The 14,123-nt window shown below is 38.3% G+C and overlaps 1 protein-coding gene across 5 annotated transcripts in view; it reads right to left on the minus strand.

Annotated features, from left to right (window-relative positions):
- ANO10 (anoctamin 10) overlaps positions 1-14,123 on the minus strand; it is a 260,256-nt gene that overhangs the window by 138,681 nt on the left and 107,452 nt on the right. The gene's annotated exons all lie outside the window — the stretch shown is intronic.

Below are 14,123 nucleotides of genomic sequence, written 5' to 3' on the forward strand. Positions count from 1 at the left end.
TTTAAAATGATAAAAAATGCACAAACCACATAGACTGCTCCTTTGCTTTGGCCCCAATCCAATCCTGGCACTATCCTTGGCAAAAAGCAGGTCAAAATATTTGTTATTAATAATCAGCTTTTGCTCTCCCTCAACTGTAGGTGAAACTGATTTGAACCTGAAATAACAAGCACGTCAGTCATGGTCCTTCAGCCTGTCATGTCCTCTTGAGGCAAGGATTTCTACTATCCTGAAAAGGTCAACACTGCTTTGTAAAATACCATTCAAATCATGAATTCTAAAGTTCAGTAACATTGGCTGTCCTCTTACATATGCACTCCTTTACCCAAAAAAATTTTTAAATACAATAGCATTCTTATTTGTACTAAACTAGGTGTAAAACAAACTCATTAACTTCTACTTATGAATCCTTATTCTTACATACAATTTGTTTATCTGAATATTAAATATTCCTCGAAGCCTATATAGAAACCTACCACTCTGGCTGCCCCCATGAAAGAGAATTTGTGGATTGGGAGAAAGAGATACAAGGATTTTTTTTCACTGTGCTTTTGACCTTACACGTTCTGAATCTTATAAATGCATTTCTATTCAAAGAATAAACACCAACAATTTTAAATAAAGATAATTACTTCTGTAAGAAAATGGCTTTGTAGTTTCCACACTGCCAGCTAACAGAAGTTAAACTATATCGATAGATACTGTCTGTTATCAAGCCACATGGGAGATGAGCCCAGCTACCACTGTCCAAACAAAAGATGCATATGAGAGAAAACGACTTCTCCAAAAAATTGATTAGAAGTTATACAAATATGGAGAAGGAAACAGCAACCCACTCCAGTATTTTTGCCTGGGAAATACTGTGGACAGAGGAGCCTGGTGGGCTACAGTCCACAGGGTTAGCAACTAAGCAACTGAGCAACTAAACAACAACAATCTAATAATATAAGTAGTATTGTTTTATTTCCTTATAAATCAAAATATAATAGGTAATTTGACTCATTAATAAGAATTCAAAAAAAAATTTTTTTAAGTTATACAAATAAAAAGAGTGTAGAAGGAATGCTTGGAGCTGGTTCTTTCTCTCAAAGGTAGCAATGCCCAACTGAATACCTTCTGCTGTTTTAAAAATTCTGCTCACTTGCTCACTTCTGTGTGTGTGTGCGCACGCGTGCACGCACGCAACAGAACAATGCAGCTGAGCTCATAAACAGCACTGTCTCTATAAAGAGTATAATCCCCTAACCCAGACAACCCTCCAGACAATTTCAACATGCAGAGCCAAACGACGGAGGTGACCTCTCTGCAGGACAGTCCTCCACCCCTCCCCACTGTTCCAGGATCCACCTGGAGATGGACAGCAACAGAGCAGGACTCTGGAACACCAGAGCTCCAGAGTCAAAAATGGGAACAACAAAACAGGCACTGTTCCTCCTCAGAAGCACGAACATTACTCGAATCCAATGACTCTTAGAAAGGAAAGAATGAAGTATTCAACTGCCATGCTGCAAACCAAAACAGGTCAGGGCACTGTTTCTAGTCCACAAGGAGAGAAGGACTTGCTCCAGAAGGCAAATCAACTGTCAACAGCACACTTAGAACTCGACTGACAGTTTTTCCATAGCTAGACACTTTCAAGGAAGGAGCAGCCTGCCGATTTACATTTTGGTATGAGCTCCTATCTATCTTTCTGCAAACTACTAACCCACAGTTCTCAGACCAGCCCAGTGTGAGTACCACATGGAGTATTATCACTGTAAACTACGATGAGTACAAAGGAGAGGGAGTCTTAGTGATACACGGACCAAAGCAACAGAAAAATTCTGAAAACCCAATACCATTTGTTTCAGCTAATGTGTGAATTAACAACTATGATATCAGTTGACAAAGGCTTGACAAAGTTTCTTCCCAAAGACTTTAGATTATAAACCTTTTCTTTCTCCCAAAAGAATAAACAAACAGGGCTTGGCACCCTAGTCATAAAAAGTCACTGAACTTTACTTTAAAGCGTAAAAACGACAAGATAAGCACTCAATAAATATCTGTTACCTAACTGATCAATCAGCTTTCAACTGGATCATAGTCACATGCTATTTAGTATTTTATATTTTAAAAACTATTCTACAGGCTAAATCTTTAAACAGCCTCTTGGCTCAGAATATTTTACAGGCTTTTTAAATAAAAGTCCCCAGAAAAACTAAACTCAGGAGTAAATTTAATATTCCAAGTTGTTTAAAATGTTTTTAGTTTGAAATTACTTATTTAAAAACTACCAAATGCTAACTTGATGGTTTTTAGTGATTCAACTAACATTGATCTTGATCCCTCACTAAACCATTCCCACTGTGCTGCTTCCTATTTGTCCCAGAATCCTGCTGATTCCAGAAGCACATGAAGGGTATCTTATGCCTCTAAAAGGCTTAACAGCAGTGCATATCACTTTCCACACAATTATTTGCATTTCTGTACATGACCTCCATGTAGAAAAGAGTCTGAATACAATAAAATATAAAGACAGTTAACTCTTTGTGTTCTTGGCATGACCAGTGAATTCTCCAAAGTCTGAGAGCTGTGGCTCACCTCCTTAATTTCCTCTCACAAGCAAAACAATACTCAAGGTGAGCGGCTCCTTTTATGCTGATAGAAAGTTATGAGGGCTCAAAAAGGAAAAGCCAAAGAAGCCTACTTTTCTCATCCTTTTTATTATTATTGCACTGTCTCTAAAAATTCAGCTATAAAATGTCATTTGGAGTTTGAAGAGAGCCACTTGATAGGTAAAATCAAATTTTAGATTAACTGGTATTAGGTTGTTTCATTCTTAATTTTGGAAAAAAAAAAGATTTCTTTCATCTTGTAGGGGACTGGGTTGAGTAAACATATTCTGAGCCACAGACAAAAGGTTTCCCAAAGCATATTTTTCAATATTTTCATACATTTTAAGTTTTATCTTTCTAATATATGTAGAGTAAAAATCACTCATTTGGGGGGACAGCTCTTTAAGTTTTAACAAATGCAATGAGCTGTGAGACCCTTAATCTGATTATGATTATGATCAGGATAAAGAACAATTCCATCACTCCCAAAAATGCCCCTTGTGCTATATACCTCTGTAGTCAAATACACATCTCACTTCTAATCCCTGACAATCACCCTCAGTAAATTTTCATGTTCGAATTGAGACAGGGTGCATATTGCAAAAATCTATGTGACAAATTTAACCACACAGGGAAGACAATGCAAGGAGCTCTCCCACGGTCCTGCTCCTCTGTCCTTCCTGAGCCCTCCGTGGAAGAACCGCGCTGACCCAAATGAAAGCTGCTCTTTTTCCCTCTGGTTCCTTTTCTACAACTGACTGTGAAAGACTACTAATAAACTTTATTCTTTCTGCTCCAATCCCATCACCTTTCTGATGTGAAACACTCCCTCAACTTGAGTTCCTTGTGCACCAATGACCATATCATGGACTTAATTATTAGCACAGGTGGTAACCAATCAGTTTTCCTCTGAAGTGCTGAAGTAGAAAGGATAATGCGAGTGCTACAACCTTCATGCACATGTAGAAATGGTTCTGGCCGGGGCCCACTGACATCAGCACAGGGATAATCATATCTCTCTGTTCTGCAGCTCACCCTCCACCCTGCGCTCAAGATGCCAGGGGAGAAACTTGATCTTTAGGCTGCCAATTGTTGTATCTTATTTTAAAGAATTACATACACACGTGTGTGTGCACGCATACATATGTATATATGAATATGTGCATGTAAAACATAGTATTTACATTTTTTCAGCTGGGATAGAAGAGTTTTTAAAATATGTAAGGTAAAAAGACATTTTCTTGCAAGGTCATCAACATTCAAAATCTTTCTTTCCCTTCCTTTCATGTTTCTTAACCATCTTTGTAAATAGTCCATTTTTAGTAACATTTATAACATAAATGTTATATGGGATTGGGAACACATTTTATTAACTAGGAAGAAATTACAGTGGTAATATTAACCTCTTACATTTATAAGCACCTTGGAGTCTGTAAAAACAGTCTCACAGAGTGTCTAATTTAATCAGTCTTTACCACATGGCCCCTTGGGGGAGCTACAAAAGACACTAAAGCCCCTCTGAATCTTTTAGGCTACAGACCCAAGGAAGGAAGGGAGGAGGAAAACAGAAGTAACAGCGATATAAAACAACATCACAACATATCAAAATAACTACAGAAATCAGGAACCGGTAAAATTGGTATCATTTCACCAAATCCAATTAATATATCAATTTCTATGACACTAAAAAAAATGATATTCAAGCCTGGTTCAATCTTTAATACAGAATTCCAGTGCAAAAAAAAAAAAGTGAAGGGTTTCCTGAAGTGAGATTTGACCTAGAGGACTAACACGACATTTTGGGTTTGAGTACTGCTCACATGGGAAAACTTTTCTAAAGAAAAGGGATGACTAGGGTTTGGATGCTTAGAAGAACTCCCCTGGTGGCTTAGTGGTAGAGAATATGCCTGCAATGCAGGAGATGTGGATGTGATTGCTGGGTGGGAAGATCCCTTGGAGGAGGAAATGGCAACCTACTCCAGTATTCCTACTTGGGAAATCCCATGGACAGAGAAGCCTGGCAAGCTACAGTCCATGGGGTAGCAAAAGAGTTGGATACAGGTTAGCAGCTAACCAACAACAGATGCTGAGAAACATGAATGTCAAGGCACTATTTTCATTGAGGGAAAAAGCAAGAAGATAAACATCAAAAATGACGACTTAAGTGCTCTGCCTGTGGGTAGAAGTCTCTTTTCAGAGCAGGAGCGTGCTTTCTCTTCTATGTATCAATACTTTCAGTGTAGACCAGAAACAGCAGGTTAAATGGAAGTCAAACAGTAACTCATATGAAAGCACAGGCAGAAAGCTTGAAGATCGGGTCCTTACGAACAACTATTCCGACACCTTCCTGTTCCTGACAGAAGAAATTAACTACCAGGATGCAAGCATAAAGTGCTGGGGCCTAACCAACAGGACCACAGGAACCAAAAAATCCAGGTGGGTTGGAGGAAAATGGAAAGAGGATGTGGCAGACTCCAGCTCGTCTTTGGACCTTTGCGGAAAGATCAGAGAAACCTGGAGGCTGCAGAGAGAGAGGAGGGTGTGGGTGTGGTCCAGACTGGAGGACAGCCAAAGCTGTCTACATCCACAAGGCCAGGCTTCTGAGGCACGAACCCACTTCACCCACTTCATACTTCCATGAAGCAGCTACCCCCTCAGAAGGAAAGGAGCAGAGATATGGTAAGTTCAATTCTCAACCTATTCATTTTCAGGTATCATTGGGAATGGCCAGGTAGGGTTGACATTAATGAGGGGAAACGACTCTTGTGGTTCTGCCTCTGAGCATGTGAAAGGGGACCAATTTGTAATGAAATGTACATGCAATGTGAAATTTTCCTCATGAGCGCTGAGCCCTCCATCCACTGCTCCACCCATGACCCCTCAGCCCCCAAATCATGCTCTTCACTCCACGCAAACCCACATGGCCTGCGACCGCACCACTCCCCTGTCACTCCTGCCTCAGGAGCTGCCCCAGTGTCCCACTCTTCCTTCATAGAGGTCCCCTGCCATACAAGGCCTCCCCAAATGAACTCCCCTTGGATTGGCTCTTCTCAACATCCCATCTGGTACTATAAAGAGTGGAGATTTCTTACACTCTTAAAATCTACTTTCAATTTTCTGAAGCACAACTTGCCGCCCATCTTGGCGGGGGTGGGAAAAGCCCAAATGCTTTCTTATCTCCCCATTCTCCAAAGAATAAAACAGAAAAGCAGAGAAAGGAGGCAGGCTTGACTCTGAATTGGCTTATGTATCTGAAAGGGAAGTCTGCTGTCATGTAAAGAGGCAGTTGGCAGATAAAGCCAAGAGGAAGCCAATGAGCTGAGCAGGTCTATGGCTGAGGGTGGGGAGCACAGGCTGGGATGTAATAGGAGACACCTGAGGGAACAGGTAATTGACAGGAGGCTCTGAAAGCACTCGGAGGGGACCAGAGTGACACTTCTCAAAGATGAGTAACCCAAGTCATTTTCTTTATCTGTGGATATATGGAGTATTTGCATTTGAATATACAGGGTATTTTCCAATTTCACTTTAAAGAAAATAATGTAGCTAGACTTTGAAATTATGACTTAAAAGAGTACAGAAACTGTCGAGTTTTCTAATTATTAATCCTTACAAAAATTCTTTTTCTGAAAACAGCTCCATTCTGAGTAAAAATTGATCTCTTTCAGAGGTGTGAGAACTGCCTTTTCCTAAATTTCCTAGGGTAAGAAACAGGTTAGGTTACCAGTGTTAATATCTTAAAAGAATGCAAAGCAATTTACAAACACTGGACACAACAAAGTCATATTTAAACGGATTATGTACTAACATTCAATTTGGAGGGCACTGGGTCCTTCAACAACAAAACAAATATTTCCCATTAATTGACAAATTTAAGGGCCAGGCCCCGAATCCCATACTCCCCAAGGACAGAAGCTCTTTTAGGCGGTTCACCTAGGTCAGAATTCCACAGCTAATACAAAAAGTTAGTCAAAATAAGGACCTATTAAAAATGCCAACCTTTAATGCTATATTTCAGCAAACATTTAAATGTACATTTATTTGCAAATCTTTTAATGTGGAGCCAAGGCCTTTTCTTTGAGTAGGATCCAGTGATGGAGTTTGTCGTGGTCTTCTAGGCATAAATAACACCCATGAGACAATGTCAAAGATTCCCAAGTTTGTTTTCTTTCAAGAAGAGTGAAAATTTTAAGACACTTGTGAAGCAGTATGAAAACAGAATCTGGAAGCTGCCCATATTTTTATGATTTTCCCTAATCTTTTATAATTGACTCATCTTTATCCAATCTGATAATCATTTGTCTTCATGGAGTCTTTCCAAAGGTTTTCATGAAAATGATGGCTCTTTCTATTTTAGCACACAGATTTCGTCAGTTTTCATTCCATTTAATTAATTTATGCCAATCATAGTTGCAAGAATACCACACATAAACAGACTTGGGAACTAAAGGCCTCGTGGTGAGTACTTCCCTCAGTGAGTGGACATCCTCCCCATGGACCCCCACCAGCAGGCTGGGAGAGTCTATGCCAGTGGGAGGACTGTCAGGAGGGGATGGGAAGAGCTGGTTCACATGGGGGAGGTTAGGAAAGTGGCTTTCTACTTACTGCACTGTGATTTAGCTCTTGGAGGATTCTATCTGTGAGCATTTCTAAAGCCAGGACTATATCTTGGTATGTGAGTATGTGTTAGTCACTTAGTCGTGTCCGACTCTTTGCGATCCCATGGACTGCAGCCCACCAGGCTCCTCTCTCCATGGAATTCTCCAGGCAAGAATACTGGAATGGGTAGCCACTCCCTTCACCAGGAGATCTTCCTGACCTAGGGATCGAACCTGGGTCTCCCATATTGCAGGCAGATTCTTTACCATTTGATCCACCTTGATAATGCCTGCCATATTATAAGCACCCAATAATTATATATCCAATGAAAGAATTTACCTTGACTGTCTTTAATTATTCCCACACTGTTAAGAGAACACAGAGCAATGTTTCATTTGGATAATACTGAAGAGGGGGACAGTACATTAAAAGACCAGAAAATTACCACAATTATATGAAGCAAAAGGAAGAAGGAAAACACCCAGCTCAATAATTCCATCCCAAAGGACTCTAACCCAAAGGTCAAAAACCTTTACCTTCCCGGGAGCCCAACACATGCTCTGACACTGGCAAGTGGAGATCAGATGAAGAGTTAGTTGCGAGTTCCTTCCTAAGCAAGTTTTTAAACTGAAATTCCAGAATTTAACCAGACTTTTCATCCAGGTGAAGAGACTGTTATGGGAACAGGTATTTTCCTCTGAGACAACAATAACAACTAACAAATATGAACACTTAATCTTGCCAAGCACTGTGGTAAGCACACCAATGCATTTATTCATTTGTCAGCATAACAATTGTACTGAATTGTTCAAATTCATTCAAAAACACATAACTTGTCAAACTGGAGGCAGGATTTGAATCCAGAGCCTATGTTCTTAACCACTGTACCATACAGAAAAGTCAGTTCATCTTTTCTTATAAATAGTATAATTTTAATATTTTGCCCTGGGATTTTGTTAGTGTATTTCCCAAATGTACAGCAAAATCTTTCATTAAAAAGTTGATGTTAGGGACTTCTCTGGTGGCCCATGGATAAGAATCTGCCTTACAATGCAGAGGACGTGGGTTCGAGCTCTGGTTGAAGAACTAAAAGCCCAAATGAACAACTAAGCCCATGTGCCCCCACTACTGAGCTAGGGTGCTTCAACTAGGAAGTCTGAGGGCTGCAAAGAAAGATGCTGCATGACAGAATGAAGATCCTGCATGCAGCAATTAAGACCTGATAAAGATAACAGAAGTTTTACTCTGCTATTGCAGAGATGGTTAGAGCTGCAGTTCATATCCCCTGAGCCTTGACCAGGTGCCCAGCTCTGTGTCTGGCATTTCACATGCACAATATCCTGTCTTGAAAAGGTGATAACAAGACCTGCATTATGTTCAGTACCTGCTCCGTGCCAGACGCTTCTGATCAGGGATACACACATTTCATTTCTTACTCTACTCCTCACAGCATTCCTGGGGAGGATGCTGCACTGGCCTCAGGCAGTCAAGGAGATGAGCTTACGAGACCACGTGACTGGCCCAGGGCAACAATGCATTAAAAGGCAGTGCAGAAAGAGAATCTCCATAGTGTGAAATACCTCTGTGTATCAGTAGATACAGATGTAAATCAGTCAAGAGACAGAGAGAGCAAGCACACATATGGCAAAATGTTCCAAATTAGTAACCCCTAATAAAGGGATACACAGGAATTAACTGTACTATGTTTGCACCTTTTCTTTAAGTTTCAAACTATTTTTTTTTAAATAGGAAAATAAAGCCTTGAGTCAGGGCATAAGAATCCTAAAGGTTCAGTTCACTCTCAGCAGACACCTTTAGTCATTACAAAGAGATGAGAATCAACCCTGTTTCCTTAGTTGTTGTTTAGTCACTAAGTTGTGTCCCATGGACTGCAGCATGCCAGGCTTCCCTGTCCACTATCTCCCGGAGTTTGCTCAAACTCATGTCCACTAAGTCAGTGATGCTATCCAACCATCTCATCCTCTGTCACCCCCTTCTCCTCCTGCCTGCACTAGAAAAAAAATGACCTAACTTAAATTCTTTAAAAAAAAAAAAAAGACGATGACGAAGAAACTGCAATAAACTGATCTTTAAAAAACTATCAATTAAACATGCATGGTGCAGACTGGCTTGCTGGTCACGAGAACCTAACCATCAGAAATGCAGTGTAATTTCTAACCTGAAACTATCACAACATTGTTAACTGGCTATACTCCAATATAGAGAAAAAGTTTTTTAAAAAAGAAATGCAGTGTAATTTGTAGGTGAAAAGTTGATTCACTTTCTCCCTAGAAAAAGAACAGCACTTAGTAGGTGAATTGTTAGCATTCAAGATGTTTTAAGCATCTTGCCAAGTTAAGAATTAAAAGAAAACTGTGAGTGCATTTAACACTAAAATAAAAGATTATCAAACATTTGATATTTAAAGGAATTTCAGCCACTTCTATCTTTTAGGAAATGGAGATCTTTGTATAATTCTGCATTTAAAACAGTGATCCTTCAATAAAAAGTGAGCTAAATTTGTCTCAGAAGTGAGGATAATGATGATTATTTAAGAGAAACTATTTAGGTACTAATTTAATCCCGTGGGATGAACTTGATGAAGTTCCCACTATTTGACTATTTTAACCTAGAAAATGGTATTTTTATATGATTCCATTATATAGTTTCATATATTAGTAGGCTATTCTCTGTAATAAATTTCTGCAACTATTATACAAATGAAAGTGTCACGACTTTTTAGAACACTAGATGGCAGTAAATACACAAACGTTGTAACGACACAGCTACCAGCATAAAATGAAAATTATTTTTGTTTTTTATTCAATTTTACCATTGCACATTCACTCGAGTTTAAAAAAAAAAGAAAGAAACATGGGATTTTTTTTAAATCCAAGACATCCCTAGTAGTCCAGAGGCTAAGATTCTGCATTCCCAATGCAGGGGGCCTGTGTTTGATCATTTGTCAGGGAACTAGATCCCACATGCCTCACAACTAAGACCTAGTACAGCTAAATAAATAAATTAAGTATTTTGAAAAACTCTGAAGAGTCAAAAGCCTAAATAAAATTTAAAGTTTCCTGGCTTTGAAAATGTGAACCAGAAAAGATGCTGAAATGACCAATTAATCCACAATTTAATTATGAGAACACTAACTCTCAATATCAACTATATTAAATTGTTGCATTTTCTACATCTTTGTTTTGTTAACAGATTCTAATCACATAAATCTATTTAAATGTTACTTAATTTGGAGGAAAAAACCTTTAAAATTTCTTAAATTTCTTTTTTCCATGAAGATGTTAAAAATTATATAAGAAACCACTTTACATATACATGGCTCAGAGGTTAAAGCGTCTGCCTGCAATGCGGGAGACCGGAGTTTGAACCCTGGGTCAGGAAGATCCCCTAGAGAAGGAAATGGCAACCCACTCCAGTATTCTTGCCTGGAAAATCCCATGGAGGAAGGAGCCTGGTAGGCTACAGTCCACGGGGTCGCAAAGAGTCGGACATGACTGAGCTACTTCACTTTTTTCACTCACATGGCCTATTTATTATAGCCTTTTGAGATTAGTGAAATTTCTACTTTTTCATGGGCCATGAGTGTATATATAAAAGTACACCATGTTGTTTATTTAATATACTACTAACAAAATATCTTTTTAAATATTTAACTCAATAGTAACATTTCACCTAAACTATGGGAAAAATAGGAAATAAAATATGATTTTAAGATTTGAATTTGGAAAACATTTGCAATCAAAGAGAGAAATCTTAGAAATATTAATTTGATCCATCAATTCTTTTGATGGACTTTTCATAATATTCTGAATTTAGAATTTCAGTATGATTTTTTTTAATATATATGGTAAGAAACCAAAAACTTACATTTTCTAATTTATTTGTAAACTTTCCACTTTTTGGATTCATTACAAGACCAGATGGCATTCAGCTCAGGTCTCAGCAACACTGAAATAAAATTAGTTAATGTACTCAATTTTTTTGGTTACTTCTAACACTTTCTCTGAGCTTGATTTTGTTCTGACACACAAAATTTCTCTATTATTTGAAATTTCATTTTTTGGCCACACATGGATCCCACGCAGTTTGGGGGAATCTTAGATCCCCAACCAGGGACTGAACCTGCACCCTCATCAGTAAAACACGGAGTCCTAACCACTCGACCACTAGGGAATTCCCTAAAATTCTCAATTTAGAAACCAAAGCTAGGTCCACTCAATGAAAGTAAATAAAATAAAAACAAGTAAACCTTCAAATACGATATTGTGGCAGAAGAAGAGGACTTATTTCAATACCAATCTGTGCCAATATAACCCAGCTTTTGAGCAATAGTTTTAAAACATCAGAAAATAAGTAGCTATGGTTACTAAAAGCATTTTAAAGCAAATGCACACCCAAATAGTCAAAACAATCTTGAAAAAGAAGAACAAAGTTGGGCAGTTTCCTATTTTCTGACTTCAAACGTTAACTACAAAGTTATAGTAATCAAAGCAGTGTGGCACTGGCATAGAGAGAGCCATTACTTGTTTCCAAACTCACCAAGCTGTATTCATCAAATATACACAGCTTTTTGTATGTCAATCATACCACAATAAAGTGGCTTAAAGAAAAAAGACAGATATATAGACCAATGGCATAAAGAGCAAAGAAATAAACCCTCACATATATGGTCCAATGATTTTTGACAAGGGTGCCAAGACCATTCACTGGGGGAAAAGACAGTCTTTTCAACAAATGATTGTTGATCTAGTTTTCCCAACTAGATAATCAAATGCAAAAGAATGAATCTGGACCCTTTTCATATACAAATTTAGTTATACAAAAATTAAGTCAAAGATCTGGACTTAATATCTAAAACTATTAAACTCCTAGAAGACAACATAGAGCAAAAGCATCATGACATTAGAGTTGGTAATGAATTCCTGGATATGACACCAAAAGCAAAAGAAAAAAAAAAAGAAAAAAAATAGGTAAGTTGGACTTCTGTGTATCAAAGGATAGTATCAATCAAGTGAAAAGGCAACCCACAGCATGGGACAAAGTATCTGCAAATCATATATCTAATAGGAGACTGACATCTAGAATATATAAAGGATTCCTACAACTGAAAAATCAACACCACAATTAAAAAATGGGCAAAGGACTTGAATAGACATTTTCCCTGAAAAAGATATACAAATGCCAATAAGCACATGAAAAGATGCTCAACTACCACACACCATTAGGGTGACTTATCAAAAAACCAGAAAATATCAGTGTTGTCAAGGATATGAAGAAACTGGAACCCTGTGCATTGCTAGTGGGAATATAAATGATGCAGCTGCTATGATAAATGGTATAGCAGAGGTTATGACAAGAGGTTCCTCAAAAAATTAAACCTAGAATTACCACGTAATCCAGCAGCAACTCTCTGGCTATATACACAAAAGAAGTGAAAGCACAGATCAAACAGATATCTGAACGCCCATGTTTGTAGCAGCATTATTCACAACACACAAAAGGTGAAAGGGGTAGTGTGTCTTTCCATTGATGGATCAAGAGATAAATAAAATGTGATATATAGGCATATATGAATAGCATTTTCAATCTTAAAAAGAAATGAAATTCATAACATAAATGAACCTTGAAGACATTATGCTAAGATAAATAAGTCAGAGGATAAATATTTTATGATTCTACCTATATCAGTTTTCAAGAGGTTACTACAGGCTAGAGGAGGGGAGAATGTGGAGTTGGTATTTAATGGGTATAGCACTTCAGTTGGGGAAGGTGAAAAAGTTCTGGAGATGGACGGTGGTGATGACTGCTTAACAATATCAAGGAACTTCATGCCACAGAACCATACACTTAAAAATGGTTAAGAAGGTAAATTTCACACAATGTGTTTGTTTATTAATACAACTAAAAAATTTAGAAGAGGTTAAAATGGTAAATTTATGTTATTTATGCTTTACTACAATAAAAGAAAAAGAAAGTGAAAGAGCAGTACACATTTATCTATTACAACCTCCTCACACCTCCTGGCCCTTTGACTTATTCTGGGTGATTGCCACATTAGTAATGATCTCCATATTAGTAAATATTGGTAACATTACAGTTATATCCTCGTAAAAACAAGCACACCAAAAACAATCATTCTTCTCTTATAGGAAGTTAGCCTTGGCGACCAAAGGAAATACTTCTTATTTAGAGGTATAAACGTAGAAGAAACAAAACAGCCTAAAACACTGCTGGTATTTTGGCCTATGTGGATTAATTTTAAACACCTTTCTTCTATGTCATGACTGACTCTAAATGAGCCCATGGCTGTGCTTCTGTCTCCTATGCTTCAGGTCACCAGGAACACCTAACTGACATCCTCAGAGTAGATTAAAATAGGGTCAGAATTCTGAGTGAGATGTCTCCACCAGCATGGAGGAAGGTGCTTTTCAAACTGCTCTGGGAAATCAGAGTGAAGTCACATCCAGGACTTTTCAAAACAGGCTACAGAGGCCCCAAGAGCTCACCAAAGGAAAAAGACAGGAAAGGGTCTGCTGTCTTTGAAAGAAATTCATGGGTTTCTGCTCCACGGACCATTCATTTGGCACGTGCTCCTGCCCAGCTGCATCTCTGGTAAATGTACTAAACTAAAGATATCTGTGGGTGTGTACAGTGTGGTATTAGATATCCATTTCTTCTTGACTACATTAAGAAGCAGAATTCTTCACAACATTGTAAATCAACTATACTTCAGTGAAAAAAGACAGAACAGAAGGAGCAGAATCCCTGAAGACAAAAATACAAAGATGGCTTTGTCTCCTCTTAGCACCAGATTCAGTGAAATATACATAGAGTTAGCGCTCAGTCGTGTCCACCTCTTTGTGATCCCGTGGACTGTAGCCCACCAGGCTCCTCTGTCCATGGGATTTT

The sequence above is a fragment of the Cervus elaphus genome, chromosome 24 (genome assembly GCF_910594005.1).
Source record: "Cervus elaphus chromosome 24, mCerEla1.1, whole genome shotgun sequence".
Classification (NCBI taxonomy): Eukaryota; Metazoa; Chordata; class Mammalia; order Artiodactyla; family Cervidae; genus Cervus; species Cervus elaphus.